Source organism: Rhipicephalus microplus, chromosome 1, assembly GCF_043290135.1.
Source record: "Rhipicephalus microplus isolate Deutch F79 chromosome 1, USDA_Rmic, whole genome shotgun sequence".
Classification (NCBI taxonomy): Eukaryota; Metazoa; Arthropoda; class Arachnida; order Ixodida; family Ixodidae; genus Rhipicephalus; species Rhipicephalus microplus.
This window is the reverse complement of record NC_134700.1, coordinates 298,351,377-298,370,616: the sequence shown is the minus strand read 5'-3', so window position 1 is coordinate 298,370,616 and position 19,240 is coordinate 298,351,377. Positions and strand designations below refer to the sequence as shown.

General features: G+C 44.6%; 2 non-coding genes across 2 annotated transcripts; both read left to right on the top strand.

The window, feature by feature from the left end:
* The first annotated feature begins 535 nt into the window (after positions 1–535).
* Positions 536–608, top strand: TRNAT-CGU (transfer RNA threonine (anticodon CGU)). Its single transcript has one exon. It is a non-coding gene; the product is annotated as a tRNA-Thr (tRNA).
* Positions 609–1,543: 935 nt separating this feature from the next.
* Positions 1,544–1,616, top strand: TRNAT-CGU (transfer RNA threonine (anticodon CGU)). Its single transcript has one exon. It is a non-coding gene; the product is annotated as a tRNA-Thr (tRNA).
* The last annotated feature ends 17,624 nt before the right edge of the window (positions 1,617–19,240 follow it).

Genomic DNA, 19,240 nt, shown 5'->3' with positions numbered 1-19,240 from the left:
ATATATATATATATATATATATATATATATATATATATATATATTAATGAGATATAATAGAGAGTAATGCCAAGGAATGTACAGGGGAAGCTCAGTGGTTAGAGCATCGAACGCGTAATTCGAAGGTCGTAGGTTCGATTCCTGCTCACAGTTGGTAATTTTTTCATCCACTTTTCTTTCTTCTTATTTACATTCCATTGGTTTTAATAACTTCCCCTGTACATTCCTTGGCATTACTGTCTGTTATATCTCATTAATATTGTGTTAAAACACGGAAAAACGAGCCCTTAGGTATACACTTCTTTCCCTTATTTTATTGAACGAGGGTCTCGTACTGGCAGACTTGGTGTGTTTAGGTTGTATAAGAGGGACAATTAATCAGCTGCCCGCTCATAATAAGTTCACGTGCTACGTGACGCCAAACATGCGCATAAGAGTGTTTTCACACTCGTTGTTTGGCTTATAGATGGCGCTGACTGTCACTCCTACTTCTAAATTCACAGATAAACCCAAAAAAGTGGATGGAGGGAGGGCCGCTGTGATAGCTCAGTGGTTAGAGCATCGAACGCGTAATTCGAAGGTCGTAGGTTCGATTCCTGCTCACAGTTGGTAATTTTTTCATCCACTTTTCTTTCTTCTTATTTACATTCCATTGGTTTTAATAACTTCCCCTAGACATTCCTTGGCATTACTGTCTGTTATATCTCATTAATATTGTGTTAAAACACGGAAAAACGAGCCCTTAGGTATAAACTTCTTTCCCTTATTTCATTGAACGAGGGTCTCGTACTGGCCGACTTAGTGTGTTTAGGTTGTATAAGAGGGACAATTAATCAGCTGTCCGCTCATAATAAGTTCACGTTCTACGTGACGCCAAACATGCGCATAAGAGTGTTTTCACACTCGTTGTTTGGCTTATAGATGGCGCTGACTGTCACTCCTACTTCTAAATTCACAGATAAACCCAAAAAAAATTGCCCGCAGCTTCCCTCGGGGGAACACTGAGGAGGATGCGGAGCATATAATTGGTTAACGGGGTGTTAAAGTGCGACTTACTTGGGTCGATGGCTAAATTGGTTAACGTGGTTGTGAAATGGGGTGTTAAATTGCGACTTACTTGGGTCGATGGCTAAATTGGTTAACGTGGTTGTAGGAGGGGGTGTTAAATGAGTGAACACGTACACACGTATGCGAAAGGGCGGCGCTAGTCGAAGGGACGTCGATCATTGTGTTTGTGGATTCGTTGGAATTCATTTCACCGCGACCTTGGACGTCGACGCGCCGTACAAACCAACCGACGAGCGGCAACTGAGCGAGCGAGCGCCGACCTTGAGTATATATACAGCGCGACGGCGCATGCGCTGTCAGCTGTCGAATGTTCTCGAAGGAGAAGCGCGCGCGCGGCACAGATGGCGACGGCGCGACGGCGCATGCGCTGTCAGCTGTCGAATGTTCGAGAAGCGGTGCGGACGGCGCGGACGGCGCACTACAAGGTGCGAGTATAAAATGCTTCCGCATCTAAAAAGTGGATGGAGGGAGGGCCGCTGTGATAGCTCAGTGGTTAGAGCATCGAACGCGTAATTCGAAGGTCGTAGGTTCGATTCCTGCTCACAGTTGGTAATTTTTTCATCCACTTTTCTTTCTTCTTATTTACATTCCATTGGTTTTAATAACTTCCCCTGTACATTCCTTGGCATTACTGTCTGTTATATCTCATTAATATCGTGTTAAAACACGGAAAAACGAGCCCTTAGGTATACACTTCTTTCCCTTATTTCATTGAACGAGGGTCTCGTACTGGCAGACTTAGTGTGTTTAGGTTGTATAAGAGGGACAATTAATCAGCTGCCCGCTCATAATAAGTTCACGTTCTACGTGACGCCAAACATGCGCATAAGAGTGTTTTCACACTCGTTGTTTGGCTTATAGATGGCGCTGACTGTCACTCCTACTTCTAAATTCACAGATAAACCCAAAAAAGTGGATGGAGGGAGGGCCGCTGTGATAGCTCAGTGGTTAGAGCATCGAACGCGTAATTCGAAGGTCGTAGGTTCGGTTCCTGCTCACAGTTGGTAATTTTTTCATCCACTTTTCTTTCTTTTTATTTACATTCCATTGGTTTTATTAACTTCCCCTGTACATTCCTTGGCATTACTGTCTGTTTTATCTCATTAATATTGTGTTAAAACACGGAAAAACGAGCCCTTAGGTATACACTTCTTTCCCTTATATATATATATATATATATATATATATATATATATATATATATATATATATATATATATATATATATATATATATATATATATATATATAAGTAAAATAGCACGTATTCTCAATAAATATAGAATAATTAAAGAATCGAAACAAAGTAAAACGCCTCCTGACGGGATTTCAACTCGCCACCTTCAGATATCGTACCGAGTACACTACCCACTACGCTACGCAAGAAGGTGCATTTTGGGTTGTAAAATGACTATTTATCCGAAGGAAGCGCCGTTCGACTTCATGTTTATAAGTCGCACAGTCAAGATTGACGCGATATTCCTTTCCAAATAACAATTGCGTCTTCATTCGACAGTGACTAATGGCTTCCGGGCACCAAATGACATGCGCATATTAGCAAGAGCGCAAAGTTTTTCGAAGCATCCACATCTGAAGTATGAAAAATCTCAAATTGACTAGAGGAGCAGCCACAGATTGTCGGTTGTTGCTGCCGATAGTTTTTTCCTTTGATAGTCGGTTCTCGCACTTGCTACTGGAAAACATGTACAGGTGATTTAAAATATCGTGTTCTGTAGATATCCGCACACACGAGTGAATATAAAGTAGTTTTTTTTTTCGCGCAAGAGAGGATGTAGCAGTACACATCTGGCGTGCCAGATTTCATATTTATATTGATACCTGAAACTAAGAAACCGCCGAAAAAATGACTAATGCAATCTGCTGAAAAAGTATGCCAGTGTGTTAATTCACTAACGCGTACCAAATTACCTACCCAAAATTGCGTGTTCTTACATACGAGTCAGAGTAGTACCGGCTCCTGCGCTCAGAAGGTTGCTTTCGGTGACAGCCTACGTTGCTGAAAGCACGACACATCGATCGTCGCCCCTCCTTGTGTGGGCACCGCACATGCGGAGAAATCGTTGATTTAGGCTCAGAGATGTCTAGACTGTACTTTACAGTCATTCTTATACTTTATAATTGTGCCTACTTAAAGTAAAAAGCACCGATAGCATGTATACTGACGCGCCTGGCACGATAGGCCTCGCTGGGACGTGGCACTGGGTAAGGCTGCCCTCGAAGCAGCTGATTTGCGATGCTTGAAGTTTCTTCACTTGAGCTTTGCAACATTTCTAACTGTTACCTAAACTGTACCTGAAGTAAGTAGAAGGTCAATAATTGCTAGAAATGCATTTACGGAGTGGCGATACCGAGCGACAGCCGTTTTTCTGGCCTCCGCTAGCAGTATACAGTGGGCGTGCCAGTGTACATATGCAGTTATATCAATACCAACAATGTAAAAAAAAACACCCATAGAAATACTAATGCAATCCGCTGAAAACGTATCTCAGGGAGTCAGTTGACGAAGGCGTGCCAAATTACCAACTGGAAATTGCGTGTTGTTACATATCAGTCAGAGAAGTGTCAGCTAAGTGCGGCCGGCAGCTTTCGGTGACAGTGTGCGTCGCTGAAAGCGTGACGCATCGATCGTCAGCACTTTTTGTGCAAACATCGACTCAAAGGAAAATAGTTGATTTAGGTTCATGGACGTGTAAACTTACTGTTAGAGTTATTAGAGAGTTTTAGTACTGCGGAATGGCGCTACGTACGCATCACGCAAGCGCCTTGCGTTACGTGGCGTCGTTTGCCACTAATCGGCTTTTAGTACGCCGTAGTACCCGCGTACGTAACCAGCGTGAAGCGTGTTGCGCCATCTGGTAGGACAAAATAGCAGCACTTGTTGTTGACAGCCAATGTGAGCCAATCCAAGTGTTATAGCCAGATTATGACCATATTTTGAGCCACAGAGCCGGTCGGTGCTTGCCTTGGATGCCGCCCTTTTGCAAAACGAAGTCTCGCGCTGTCGCGAACTTGTTCGAGAGCGGCGCGATCACCTGATACGTACGCACGCACGCATCTCATGCGTGCGTACGTAGCAGCTGCGTACGCAATGCGATACGTGCGCGTTGAGGTATGCGCATGCGCACTACGCAGAACGTGGCATCCTTACGTACGCAACGCCGCCACGTACGCAGCGTACGCAGTACTAAATCTCTCTATTATCACACTTTAGAATTGCGTGTACACGCAGCAAGAAGCGCCGGTAACATATACACCAATGCTGATATTGATATGATTGATATGTGGGGTATGTGGGGTTTAGCGTCCCAAAACCACCTTTTGATTATGAGAGACGCCAGTGGAGGGCTCCGGAAATTTCGACCACCTGGGGCTCTTTAACGTGCACCCAAATCTGAGCACACGGGCCTACAACATTTCCGCCTCCATCGGAAATGCAGCCCCCGCAGCCGGCATTCGAACCGATATACACCAATGCGGCCGGCACGACAGGCCTAATGCTCGCTGGGCCGGGCACTGGGTAAGACCGCTCTGGATGTGTTGAGTTGGGATGGTCGAAGAGTCTGCATTTGAGCTTCGGAACATTTCTAACTGTTACCGGAAGTAAGTATAAGGATAAGCATGGTCAGACATACATTTATGCGCTGTGGGGAATCGAACGACAGATTTTCTTCTCGTCTCCACTGGGAAACCTTGCGAAGCGATCGAGAGAGCTCATTTACGTTTCGTCAACTTTGCGGCAAAAACAATTTCCTGTTTCTGTTAGTAGTGGCGTGCCGCTCGAGGCTTACAAACACTGCAACTTGGAATCGTAAAAGCAATACACGGATGATGCGAATATGGCCGGTATACGCGGGGGCACATGCAAAATAGGTGCATTATAATTGCTGCGACACGTAAGTGCGCCTCACAAATTACGTATGCTCGATATCTCTTAGGGTAGCATCTCTCCGTACCGTCGAATGAAGCGTTTTATATTCAACGACACCGAAACATACCTCGGCACACGCTACAATAACGTGCACGCTGCGCTGGTAGAAACAGAGCCTGCTCCAGTATTCGCCAGTGCTTGCCAGTGAAAATTCCAGTGCTTCCAGCGCTTCGCAGTGCGCACCAGTATCACAGCCGTGGAGCCAGTGCCCCTACCAGTGCGACACAGGTTTTTCCCAGTGCGCCCAGCGAAGTGGCAGTCAATATGAACGTGTACCAGTGTCTCCAGCGCGTACCAGTGCCAAAAAACGTACTGGCATCACACTGGGGACGTTGTTTTTTGCAACAGGGGCGTGTAACCATCCAATTTGTTGCTATCCATCACGTTCATTGCTTCGCCATTGCGGAAAATTTGTGACTTTTCTTATTTACTCGTTTCCCTTTGCTGTGCATTTGTATTCCTGTAGGTATTGACTGACCATTTTTTGGTAATAGTAGAAAAACTTGATCTCAGATTCAGATGCGTGAAACTTCTGTGTGAGTAATGTTTACTCAATTTTTCCTTATTGTTTACAAAAGATGCGAGAACATGTTTAAATGATCAACAGAGATCTGCAGGCTTACTTTACTGTCAAGCTTGCTGATCTGCATATGCAGAAGAAGCTTCGCACTAAAAATCAAAGTATATATTTTCTAAATGCAGTAGTCTTAATAGAAAAGAGCCCTGAATCTAGTTTTATCAGGTGTGCTTTCCTGAAACCTTTAATAAGTATGTCATAAAAAATGGCAGCATATCCACGGAGTGAATGATGGAGAGTGGGGCGAAGCATTCGTCCGTCCATGCGTCCGTCTGTGTGACCGTCCATGCGTCTGTTTGTGCGCCCGTCCCTGCGTTCTTTCGCGCATCCGCCCCTGCGTCCGTTCATGCGTCCATCCATGCATCTGTTTGTGTGTCCGTTCGTTCATCTATTCAACACTCCAAGTCCCACCATCTCCCATCTTTTTATCATATATTCCCCATATAGAAGCACCGCCATCCAGCGGACAATCCAAGGACTAAACGAGAGGTGGCACACGCACACTTTCTTACGGCCTGCGCTTTGGGTCCACTTCCCACCTATAACCACCTCGAGTTCATGGTATATTCTAGTTCACTGTATTCATGGCACTGCGACCAAACGCTCGCTAAACCTTTCGAAAACCAAGGAGGTTACGCCCAGCGAGTATAACGTAGCAACCTTTCCCTGTCAGATAGGGCTCAATTTACATGCCAATGGCTGCTAATGAGAAATGAGAGACAGGAGAATTCGGCTTTTACTTTCTAACGGCTTGCGCTTCGTATCTACTTCTCATTTTAGATGCGGAAGCATCTTATACTCGCGCCTTGTAGTGCGCCGTACGTGCCGTCCGCACCGCTTCTCGAACATTCGACAGCTGACGCGCGCGCATGCGCCGTCGCGCCGTCGCCCACCATCTGTGCCGCGCGCGCTTCTCCTTCGAGAACATTCGACAGCTGACAGTGCATGCGCCGTCGCGCCGTCGCCATCTGTGCCGCGCGCGCGCTTCTCCTTCGAGAACATTCGACAGCTGACAGGGCATGCGCCGTCGCGCTGTATATATACTCAAGGTCGGCACTCGCTCGCTCAGTTGCCGCTCGTCCGTTGGTTTGTACGGCGCGTCGACGTCCGAAGTCGCCGTGAAATGAATGCCAACGAATCCACAAACAGAATGATCGACGTCCCTTCGACCAGCGCCGGCCAAACTGTTTAGATGCGGAGCATCTAATACTCGAGGCTTGTAGTGCGGCGCCGTCCGCAAGCTTCCTCATCCTTCTTCCACCATCTGTGCATCCCTTCCTCCTCTACACACCGCGCGCGCTTCACTCCTCCACCATCTGTGCACCCTTCCTCCTCTACACACCGCGTTCGACATCTACAATTCTCCTGATTCTCCAGTGGACGCGCATGCGCCGTCGCGCTTCGAGAACATTCAACAGCTGACAGTGCATGCGCCGTCGCGCTGTATATATACTCAAGGTCGGCGCTCGCTCGCTCAGTTGCCGCTCGTCGGTTGGTTTGTACGGCGCGTCGACGTCCAAGGTCGCGGTGAAATGAATTCCAACGAATCCACAAACACAATGATCGACGTCCCTTCGACCAGCGCCGCCCTTTCGCATACGTGTGTACGTGTTCACTCATTTAACACCCCCTCCTACAACCACGTTAACCAATTTAGCCATTGACCCAAGTAAGTCGCAATTTAACACCCCATTTCACAACCACGTTAACCAATTTAGCCATCGACCCAAGTAAGTCGCACTTTAACACCCCGTTAACCAATTATATGCTCCGCATCCTCCTCAGTGTTCCCCCGAGGGAAGCTGCGGGCAATTTTTTTTAACCACCTTGAGTTCATTCATGGTATATACAAGTTCATTGTATTCATGGCACTGCGGCTCAACGCTCGCTAAACCTTTCTAAAGCTAAGGAGGTTACACCCAGCGAGTATAATGTAGCATCCCTTTCTTGTCCGATAGTGCTCAATGTACATGCCAATGGCTGCTAATGGGGATCGCAGCGTGCGCGTTGACTAAAAGCCGAATGCTCATGTCTCTCATTCCCCATTAGCAGCCATTGGCATGTACATTGAGCACCATTTTAGATGCGGAAGCATCTTATACTCGTGCCTTGTAGTGCGCCGTCCGCGCCGTCCGCACCGCGTCTCGAACATTCGACAGCTGACGCGCGCGCATGCGCCGTCGCGCTTCGAGAACATCGGCAGCTGACGCGCGCGCATGCGCCGTTGCGCTTCTCCCCCTTCTCGAACATTCGACAGCTGACAGTGCATGCGCCGTCGCGCTGTATATATACTCAAGGTCGGCGCTCGCTCGCTCAGTTGCCGCTCGTCGGTTGGTTTGTACGGCGCGTCGACGTCCAAGGTCGCGGTGAAATGAATTCCAACGAATCCACAAACACAATGATCGATGTCCCTTCGACCAGCGCCGCCCTTTCGCATGCGTGTGTACGTGTTCACTCATTTAACACCCCCTCCTACAACCATGTTAACCAATTTAGCCATCGACCCAAGTAAGTCGCAATTTAACACCCCATTTCACAACCACGTTAACCAATTTAGCCATCGACCCAAGTAAGTCGCACTTTAACACCCCGTTAACCAATTATATGCTCCGCATCCTCCTCAGTGTTCCCCCGAGGGAAGCTGCGGGCATTTTTTTTATTGTTAAACAACGCACAGAAGAAGTCTCTCACTGGCACCACCTTGGAGGTCAAGTGTTATACCTATTTCGGGTATGTGCCACTGGTGGTTACATACGATGGACGCCCAAGCCACGCCATAAGGAGCTTCGCTCCTAATACTCCTTCCGAGGCATACACTGAGGCCATTTTGACCACACTTTTTTGCCTTTTTCTGGTGCTTTTTAACTAATCTATGTCATCACAGTGCGATAATGAAAACGCTTATAAAAAGGGCATCATCATCATCAGCCTGACTACACCCATCGCAGCGCAAAGGCCTCTCACACGATCTCCCAACTCACCCTGTCTTTACTTTTTGCAAAGAGGACACGCTTTTCAAAAAGCAGCAATGAATGTATCGAAAATTTCAGGAATCCCGCGAAGGGCTCTTGTTAATTGCAAAAACAATAAAAATAGAAGGAACGCATTGCTTGACACTCACTATTAGACGTGTCGTCTTTTTTCACGGTCATCAAACCGGAACAAGCATCCGCTAAAAACGTAAAGGAGCTCAGTTATGTTTAAGTGCGACTTTTCGTCTGCGTGGCTCATGCATATAATATTTTCGCTTTGAATTATACCTTAGCACCGGATGACTTTTTTATATCTGTACTTCCTTTCATATGACATGTCATTTGTCTTTCACCCCGCAGCAAAGTATCAGTCACTCCCTCCCTCCCTCTCTCCCTCCCTCCCTCCCTCCCTCACAAGGCACATCAGAACAACTTCAGAAGGTTTATAGAGCTGTTGTACGACAAGCTATCGCATATGCATTACCAGTGATACAAAGTATGTCTCAAACAAATGAGCCTAGACTAAACATCGTGGCGTCGTAATCGCAGAAGCAAGAGAACCGCCAACTTAAGTTCGCAATCAAGAACTCTGCCGCCACTTCCTCCACTTATCGCAAAGACATTACGTCCATCCACTTCGTGACAACCTTATTAAAAATAAAACAGGCAAATTGATGATACCTTGCCAGCTTATGAGGCGGCACTTCAACAAGAACAATACTTCTTGTGTCCAGATATCGAATTTCCTTCTTGGCAGCTTGCATCACCTCCAGTCACTTTGAACATCGAAGGGATAGAAAAAAAAATTCTCGATATAATACCTTGAAGCCAAATTTCTAACGCTTCATCAAACGTACAATTATCGAGACCATTTCACATTTGTTTTGCGGGTGGCTCTACAATAGACGAAAGCTCGGCGGCGGCTTTTCATATACCCTCATATAAAATAGAAAAAGATTGCCGACTTTCTCGGAAGACGTCATCTACAAAAGCCGAGCTTGTTGCAATATTACAAGCTTCAAAATTCATTGTCGAAAGCCAGTAAAGGCATAAGTGGTAATATATTCTGACTCCAAAGGAGCGCTGCACATGAATAGGCTTCTTATTTTCATATAGATGATGGCATCATACATAAAATATTAAAAACAATAACCATCTATTATCTGGACGGCCACAAGATACATTTTCAGTGGCTTTCAAGTCGCGTAGGCGTGATAGGAAACGAAATTGCAGGCAAATTAGCCGCTGCAGCACACAAAAAAGAACACTTGACACGAGCGCCCGTTTATTTCTCAGAAAGCAAGAAGGTTCTTTCTGAACTGGGCCACAATTCATGCAAGGACGCTTGGTTCGACGGAAATACAGTCTTTACTCTTATATTAAAAATATCCGTCTCTTCGATTTTCACCTGATCAAAAGTTCGGCCGACCATTTGACACGCTACTGAATCGTCTACAATAAAGTGTTTCATACACACCTCACTTCTTCAGCCGCATAAAAACAAATAACGTCCCCCACTGCGACCACTGCGATCATGTCGATGCATCAGAGGAGCATGTTTTTATCGAATGTCCGCAATATAATTACCAACGCGCTGAACTGAGGGATCACTTGGACCCACTCGACAGACGACCATTTACGATTAGAAAAATACTTGCACCGTGGCCACATTCCGACAATCATATGTGCAGTGAGCGCCCTCCGTGATTTTTAATGAACACAAATCTAATGCACTGTCTTTATTTCATAATATACCTAGCCGCTATTTGTACGGACTTTATCTGCAATGTGATCCCGATATAAGAATTGGACTGTGACCATACATACAGTGCTCATTCATGCAATATAAGCCCTGCAATGTATATAGTATGTACGTAGTGGCTTTCACTAGTTTTTCCTTTTGTTGTTCTTATTTCGGTGTGTTTATCCTGTACCTAACAGTCATGATGTATAGATAGCCGGCTCTAGCATAGCCTACCTTGCCATATTCTGCGAAATATAAATAAAAAAGGTTTTGTTTACGCCTGCGTCACCACGAAATAAATAATACTTTTTATACATGGACACGGATATCGCTAAAGAGAACGCAGCCTTTGACAAGCGTTATCAAATTACAGCAGCAGTTCAAGGGGCATTGACAGCCCAAATTAATCTCACTCGTTGTCCACATCATGAATTATGGGCTTCTCTGTCCTTGTCAATTCGGCTGAGTCAAAACAAAAAGAAGTTTGTTCTCTGGTGGGAGCGACATTGTAGTTTACCAACGCAGTAACATTTTTTAGAAACTTTTTTTCCCTGTATAGGCAATGCATTAGGCTATCATGCTGATGTCCCTTCCCCCCCGCCGAGCACCCCACGCTTGCATGTGTGTGTGTGTTTCCTCCTCGCACTCCTTCATTCCTCGTTATCGACTGTATATACGAGTCGTTTGCTTGTAGGCTGGCACAAGTGCGTTTGAGAGAGAGAGAGAGAGAGAGAGAGGGGAAAAATAAGAAGGAAGTCGGGGAGGTTAACCAGGGCTGAACCCCGGTATGCACAAGTAATGGAACAGAGAGCAATAGAGATGAGTGGCGATATTGATGGGAATGCGAAAGCTGGTGCTTACCTTTTAGGTCCACGACGAAGTAGCAGCAAAAACAAAAACTTATTGCGAGACGGCAATAAATTTTCACGGAGTATGGATTCGCACTTTACGTGCATCTGTTCAACGACACTAGATGCCGCTATTTTATAGCCCGCGTTATCATGTCTTAGAGGTAATCTGACGAGAGAAAGTTGGACTGGACGAAGTTGCTGGTGGTTCCGTGTCTACCGTCCTTTCACGCGCCTTCCTTAGAGGCAACGTAAGCTAAACTTTAGAGGATTTGTTAAAGATAGCGTAACGAATTCTCTAGCCAAGGATGGCACTCAGTGGAGCTCATCCGCGTTGTGACAGGATGTTTTCGCGGTTAGCGAATGGTAATAATCCATCTTTCAGTGCGCGCACGTAAAACCACAGGCTCTTTAATATGGGTAGTCAGCAAATGTTCAGTGTAATTCTACATGGCCTGCAAAGCTACAAATCTCAATTCGAGCAGTTGTCTGATATTTTTACGTTGCCCTCTGCTTCGAATTTTAATAGAAGTTTCGACATTCTTTAATGCTCGCTTCTGTTACACATCTTTCAAATTATACTATATTCTTCGAAAAATCATACCCCAATTTCTTTCCATCGAATTATGCAGGTTACTACGCCGTGTATACAAATTGAATCACCGCCGTTTCATGGAAGGATGGGTGCACGGACTGCGGAGTAGTGTAAAGCACATGTGGAGGTGTATTTTCTTGCACTAATAAATGCAAGAAAAGTCTCAGAGTACAAAGGAGTCTTCTCTGCGATGGCTTAGAAAGAGCCCCGCTGAGCTGGACGAAACCTGAAAGTCTGAATTCTTCAAAATAAAGCTCTTTGTGTGTCCGTTTCTACTGAATTAAGTGATCTCTGAACCGCCCAAGAATAAAGGGATTATTGTGTGACGGAACCGAGCTATATCTTCCAGCGCTCGAGTGACTCTTAGTCCTGAGAGTTGCTCGTGCACTACTCTCAGGGACCCCGCATAACCAGACCAGCAGGCATGCTGTGCTCAGCAACTTCTTCGGTACGAAAGAAAGAAGGAAAATGCAGCAACAGTCAGATTTCTTTTCCCATATGCTCCCAGGGAGAGCCCCTCCGGAGCTCTCTTTCTTGGAAGGTTCGAGATCAAACGGCGAAGCACGTGCCGTACGGAAGGAAGGATACAAAATGGCTGCAAAAAAAGCAACGGCTAGCTAGAGGCCAACAGATCAGAGTGCCTTATTAGCGGCACTGTTTGCGCAGCGTCCGCTCTGTCATTACGCGCTGCACTGATTTCATTTGCATACGCACCCGACCGCTCTTCCTTCCTTCGTCGAATAATTTCCCGAGCGATGACAAAGGAGGACCGAAAGGTGAGTAATCACTTACGTGCATTCTTTCAAGTTCTATGCAGCATTGGGAAATCGAAACCGATATGCGAATGAAAACTACTCAGAAAATGATTACCATTTACAAAATCAATACCTATCACGTACGTACACACGTGCTGGTTATCTTTGCGAATAAGTGAAAAATTGTACACAAGTTCAGCCTCGGTAACGGCGTCTACAAATTGAGGTGCCTTACGTTTTGTTCTTGCAATTTGTGTTTTAGGGGCGAAGCTTCATAGGCCGTGGGTCGTTCCTGAATCCGTCTGTAGAATGTAGCCACCTTTTCTTAACAACTTTCTCAATAGGTGGTACGGTGTGTATATGTGCTTCGGAATATTATAACTAGATGGCGTTAGTGGCTTTCACAGCATATTCACGGAGTGAATGATGACTACTCCATCCGTCCATCCGTGTGTCCAACAATCCATGCGTCCATACGTTTGCCCGTTCGTCCGTCTGTCCGTGCTTCCATCCATCCATCCGTGCTTCTGTCCACCGTACGTCCGCCATTTCTCTGTTCATCCGTACTTCCGTCCGTCTATTCGTGCGTCCGTTTGTCCGTGCATTCATCCTTCTTCCCGTCCGTCCGTGCTTCCGTTCATTTATGCATCCGTCCATCCGTCGGTCCGTGCTTCTGTATCTCCATCCGTGCGACCGTGCTTCCGCTCGTTCGTTTGTTCTTGCTCCCGTCCATCCTTGCTTCCGTTTGTGTGTCCGTTAGTCCGCCCCTGCGTCCGTGTCTCTGGCTGTCCGTCCACCCAGACGCACGGACGAATGGACACATGGACCGAAGCACGGATGCATGGATACACGTATGGACGGATAGACGGATGGATGGATGAACTGACGGATGGAAGGACGTAAGCACGGATTGACGGATAGACAGACTCACGGATGGACGTACAGAAGCGCGGACGCACAGACGGACGGACGGACGCTTCGACCCACTCATCATCATTGACCCCGTGATATGATGTGATTTTTTATCAAATAAAAAAAATCGATTTTTATTTCCACCATGTACAATCCTACAGATGAGGGACAAGAAAAAAAATCTGCCGAGAGGCGGCTTTTATACCCACTACGACGTTAATAATAAAAAGTTTAGGGTAGTAGACCGGCATTTCGCTATGAAATTTTTCGTCATTATATTGAGAAGCACGGTATCCGCTAAATACTTGCAAAGAATTTGTGCCTGTTCTTGCCGTGGCCGACGACGATGATGAATTATGTCTGAAGTGGGTATGCACCACAGCTAAAAGCTAAATAAGAACAAGCTTTTTTAATGGGTTGGACCATTGGATGGATGGCCCACTTGTTACGCTATTCGCCTTGAGTGACGACTGCTCGTTCTTTCGCTGTTTTAAAATGCTTTGGAAGTCATCTTAATGTGATTGGTTTCATGGTCCCGACATCAAGCCTGCCTAAGGCAAGTTTGCCAGCAGGTCCTAAGAACTCCTCCAACATATCTAGGTCTACCAATGCATGTATATAGGTTCAGTGTGCATCACTAGAAAGAATGCGTCCCTAAGCTTGAACGACAGGCCCAGACATATGTGTCCTATCGACTTTCAATCTGCGGGAGAGCTGAAGCTTGCAATACTTTCTCAGCAACAAAGCTTTACTAAGTGCAATACTTTCTTAGCAACAAAACTTTATAAGTATTGGAACTGATTCATTGCGCAAGATTTGATATATAACGCTTTCATCGGATTTTCGCTACTTTCATATGGTCTTCGACTTTTGAGCCCATGCGTCATGATAATATATGCAAGCCAGTTAGTGAGGGCGGGTTAGAATTAAAACACCTTTATCTATGGCAAATAATGTCACGATTCTTTTTTTAGACAGTTTCTATCCTGTAATCCGTGCATTCTTGCAGGATACACTTGTTGATTGCTTACCAGATTTATTTGCTTCATCAAACTTCTCCGAACGCCCATGCTTGTGGGGATTCATGCAGGAAGTTTACCTCGCAGTTGAGTTTCTTAAATCTAGCTTTTCTGTAGAATACCTGTACACAGTATCGGGCAAGGTGTTGTATAAGGATCTACTAAGTACTCTCTTCCCACCTCTGTTGTACCGCTCACTGTATTCCTATCTTCCAGGCCACGATGTGTCAAAACGCGTGCGCAAAATGTACATTCCACCGAATACAAAAACATTCTTCTAAAAAACTCTACTGTGAAACATTGGCGGTAAACACATGGTTGAAAAGAAAGAGTATTTTTATTCCATCTGTTAACAACCTTCTATGTGATGTGCCGGAAACAATTGAACATTTCTTTGTTAGCTGCAAAGATGCCATACTGTTTTGGGATGTCCTTCAGCGAGCACTAAAAATCGTTTCATCATTAAATCTCACACAATACGTTATCTTCTACCAGCAGCGCTTGATGAAGTGCCATATGACATGTTTTTCCTCATGAGTATGCACAGCTTGTAGAAGACAAGAATGTAAGACCAAAATACAGAGCCCACAACCTCTTCAAGCACACACTTCATTGTAATGGCTATCCACCTAAAAAACATTTGCGACAAGCTGGACTATAGACCGGACTAGTACTCCATTTTAGAGAGCTGTTTGACCTCACCCCTTTCTTGTTTGCATAACATGATGTGAAGAACTCTCCATGTGGAGAACTCACGCTGTGTTAGCCATTGAGTGCTTATCAGTAACGTTTGAGCGTTATTCATAGGCACTCAATGTTACTCATTTTCGCCAATTATTTGTGCTTTTGTTTGCTTGATTTTATATTTATTACGCAAATACTCTATTAAATACCATAAAAAAAGGCGGTGTGGCTTTGCGGTAGATAATTGGGCTGGCACCCAGCGGTCACGTGTTCGAGCCCCAGTGTGTTATTAGTGCACGCAAGGTTTTTTTGTTTCTTAATTTCGTTAGATGTGGTCACGGACATCAGCGGCGGCAGACAACTGCGTGTGACCCGAGTTCTGATATCATAACAGCTTTCGCTGTAAAAAATAAGTAAATGAAAAAAATCGACAGATCCCACGTACCTGGAAATCAACGTTATGCGAAGCATGCGGAAGGTAAGTGACCATGTTGCAATTTTTTTATTGAGCTACACGTCATGAAATGACACTAAATGTAGGTAAAATTTTGCACGCACAGACATAAGTTGAAGAGTTGCACATCGTTACATAACCAGTTCTTTGCACTTGCGGAACTATGCCAACTGGAACATGCGTATCAGAAACACCAGAAGCTGATAAGAAGCACTGATTCTCGCGAAGATGGTGGTCTTGAACACTGCTACATAAGTCTACTTCAGTGCATATGGCCGCTAACCACAACTGACGTTAACCCGACGTGACGCCTGTATCAAAGAAGTACATATGTAATGTTTATAAATTTTAACAGGCAGCACTGCAACCACTATTGACGTTTCGCAAAGATTGGCGTTTATGTGAAAAGTAGTTCCGAGACCTGGCGTAGTTCTGTGGTAAAATGCTTCATTGCCACGCAGAAAGCTTGCGTTCGATTCCAGCTGGGACCCTCACATTCATTCTTTGCATTTGTCGGGTCTACGATATCGATGTCGGGTATTTCTTGACGCTCGCGCGTTGAAATTGTCCATGTGTGTTTACGTCGTTCCTGGGTAGATTCTAAGTGTCCATGACCTGTGGCACATACCCGCATACCAGCGGCACGGACCCGCCTCCTGGTATGTGCCGCTGTCTGACGGGAAGTGTTTGACGACGTACGCGAATGGATTGTGATAATATTCCCGTCTTGGCGAGCGCATCACATTTGTCAAACCAACTTACCCTCCCTTGATGATTTTGGTTCAGGTCACATTAACGGGTGACCACGAGATCGCCCAAACGTAAGCGGCTAGATAGATAGCTGCGCTCAAAGTCGCCGAAGTTCGCTAAGAAATGCTTCGCATTTAAAACACCAAGGACACAGTGGTGCCTAAACTCGGGTCGGCTGCGTGCCATTCCAGTATTCTATACCACTGAGCCACGCCGGTGCTTGGGGCTTATTGACAAAGTTGCCCTTGGCGGGCTTGATGTCTTGAAAGCAACTGCGTCAATATGAGCACTAAAGCGTTTTAGAACAGCAATGGAACAACCAGGCGTCACACAATCCGAATAGCGTAACGAGTAGATCGTGCAATGTTTCCACCCATTACAAAAGTTTGTTCTTGATCACCTATTAACTGGGGCGTATGTATACCCGCTTCGGCCATAGTTTCACATCGTCGTCAGCCACTGCATGAACAATTGGCACGAAATTCCCTGCAAGTGTTTATCGGGTAACACGTTTCCTAGAAGAATGACGAAGGATAGAAAAGTGAATGCCAGCCTGCTACCCAAAAATTACTAATAATTGTGTAGTAGGTACCCGCAAGTATGCTTGTAGCAGTTACCCAGAGAGCATTTAGAAAAGGCTCTGAATGGCCACTCCATGGTCTAGCTTCCACTGCGACTGTGCTGCGCTTTGCACGCTGGCCTGGTGTTTTTTGTAGATTAGAAAATGAAGTCGTACCCCAGACAAGTTGAAAATAGTTAAGTGAATAGAAAAGAGGATTGTAAAGTAGAAACTGAAGTTTTGGAGAGAGAATGTGTTGGAGCCGACCAACTATTCTCGTTATTCGAGCTAATTTTGTTAGCACTGAGTTCATGCGAGCTTCCCAAGACAAGCGCGCACTAAATACAACACGAAGGAACTTCGAGTGGTCGACAATATCAGCTGGGGGGGATTCGAAAACTATGTTCGCATAAGGAGAGATTGGCGCATTGTTGGCTAGAAATATAACTGGCTTTGTTATATTTTTAATGAATTTCGCGGAGTTGAATAAACACAACTGTTGCAGTTTAGTTAAGGTGTCATTAGAATTAAAGATGAGGTAGTCGATGCTGCCTTCAGATAAGAATATGGTTGTGTCATCTGTATATATGAGGGACATGGCATTAGTATAAATGCTAACTACGTCATTATTGTAAATTTTGAAGAGAAAAGGTCCCAAAATGCTGCCCTGTGGAACACCACAAAGCAGTGGCAGAATTTGGGATTGCGAGTTATTTGTTTAGGAAACTGGTCGCCGATGGGACAGGTGTGACCGCAGTAAATTTAACCCACAACCAAAAACGCTCTAAATATCTAACTTAATTAACACTTCACGATTCACTAACTCAGAGGTTTTGTAAAAATCAACAAATAAACCAGTCACTACTTTTAACTTTCAAATTTCTGTAAAATGTAATCTTTTTATTGAAGCAACGCTAATTCTTTAGATCTGTATTTGCGGAACCCAACTGATGTGGTGTTATTATGTGGGAGTTCTTGAGAAAAATTTAGAGCCTACAATGAATCATTTTCTCAGGAGGTTTTGAAAAAAAATATGAAATATAGACAGAGGGCAGTAATCTTCTAAATCATTATGATTACCCTTTTTGCACAGCCCTGTTACCTTGGCTATTTGCATTTTTAGTGGGAAAGCTGATGTAGTTATGCCGGTATTGAATGTGTGTGCAAGAACTGGCGCTGTTATGTCTATAACAACTCTCAAAGGTTTTATCTGGGTTTTATCTGTATATCTACTGCTGCTGTTGTAATTGTAATTTTAATTTGTAATTGTTTAGGTGACTTCCTGAACGGTGAGTGGCTGAAATAATAAAGCTTTATTATTTCTCATGCTCATATATACATGCATCTGTGCTAATACGTGAGGTACTCATATTTGTGAAAAAATGATTAAATGCATCAGCCAATTCTACCACATTTAACTTTTTTTTTCAATTGTAGGTGTGAATACCCTGTTATTGTTACTACCAAGATGAAATAGCACGTTTAGTTTGTCCCAAATCAGCTCCCTTGAGGAATTTTTCCCATTCATGAAAGACGAGAAGTACTCTTTACGTGCGATGCGCAGATTCTTACTTAGTTTGTTTCGATTTTTTTAATTGGTCAGGTCATCGAGACTGCGAGTGTTAAGAAACCGTGTATAGAGTCTATCCATTGTTCTCATTTTTGGTAGAGCTTGTGCATTGCCCATGGTTTCTTAAATTTTCACTTTCTTTTGCGTGTTATGATGCAAAAGTGAACTCTTAACACTTTTAAATATAACTAAAAATGCATCGCATGCAAGCTCAGCATCATATAAATTGAGTATCGTGGACCAGTCAGCCTGAAGCAGCTCCTTTCTAACAGCGTTAAGAGTCGTATCAGATATTGGTTGGTAGAAGCTTCTTACGGGCGAGATGTTTCTTTGTATAGCAGTATTATTAAAAAAACACAAAAACGTGGTCACTAATAGAACAAGGCAAGGCACAGGCTTTCATCTTTGATATTAAAAAAAACTGTTACGAATAGGTCAAACACTGATTGACATTGAGATGTTACTCGTGTAGGAACTATATTAATATTTCACAACCCATCTGACATTAGTATATTACTCACATTAGCACTGTCTGGTGTAATTACTCTCATATCAATGCTATAATCCCCTGCAGCAATCAAAATGCACTTGCTCTCTACAACATACGAAAGGTGACGCTCATAAAATTCAAATAATGTTGGGATAGGTCCATACGGTGGCCGGTAACATAGTTAGTTTTGAACTTTATCTGCAAATAATTGCAGCACTTCGTAATCGGGGGACGTTATACCGAACGCATCTACTATACTCGGCGACAACATCCTGTGGCAGCACAGCCAAGGCC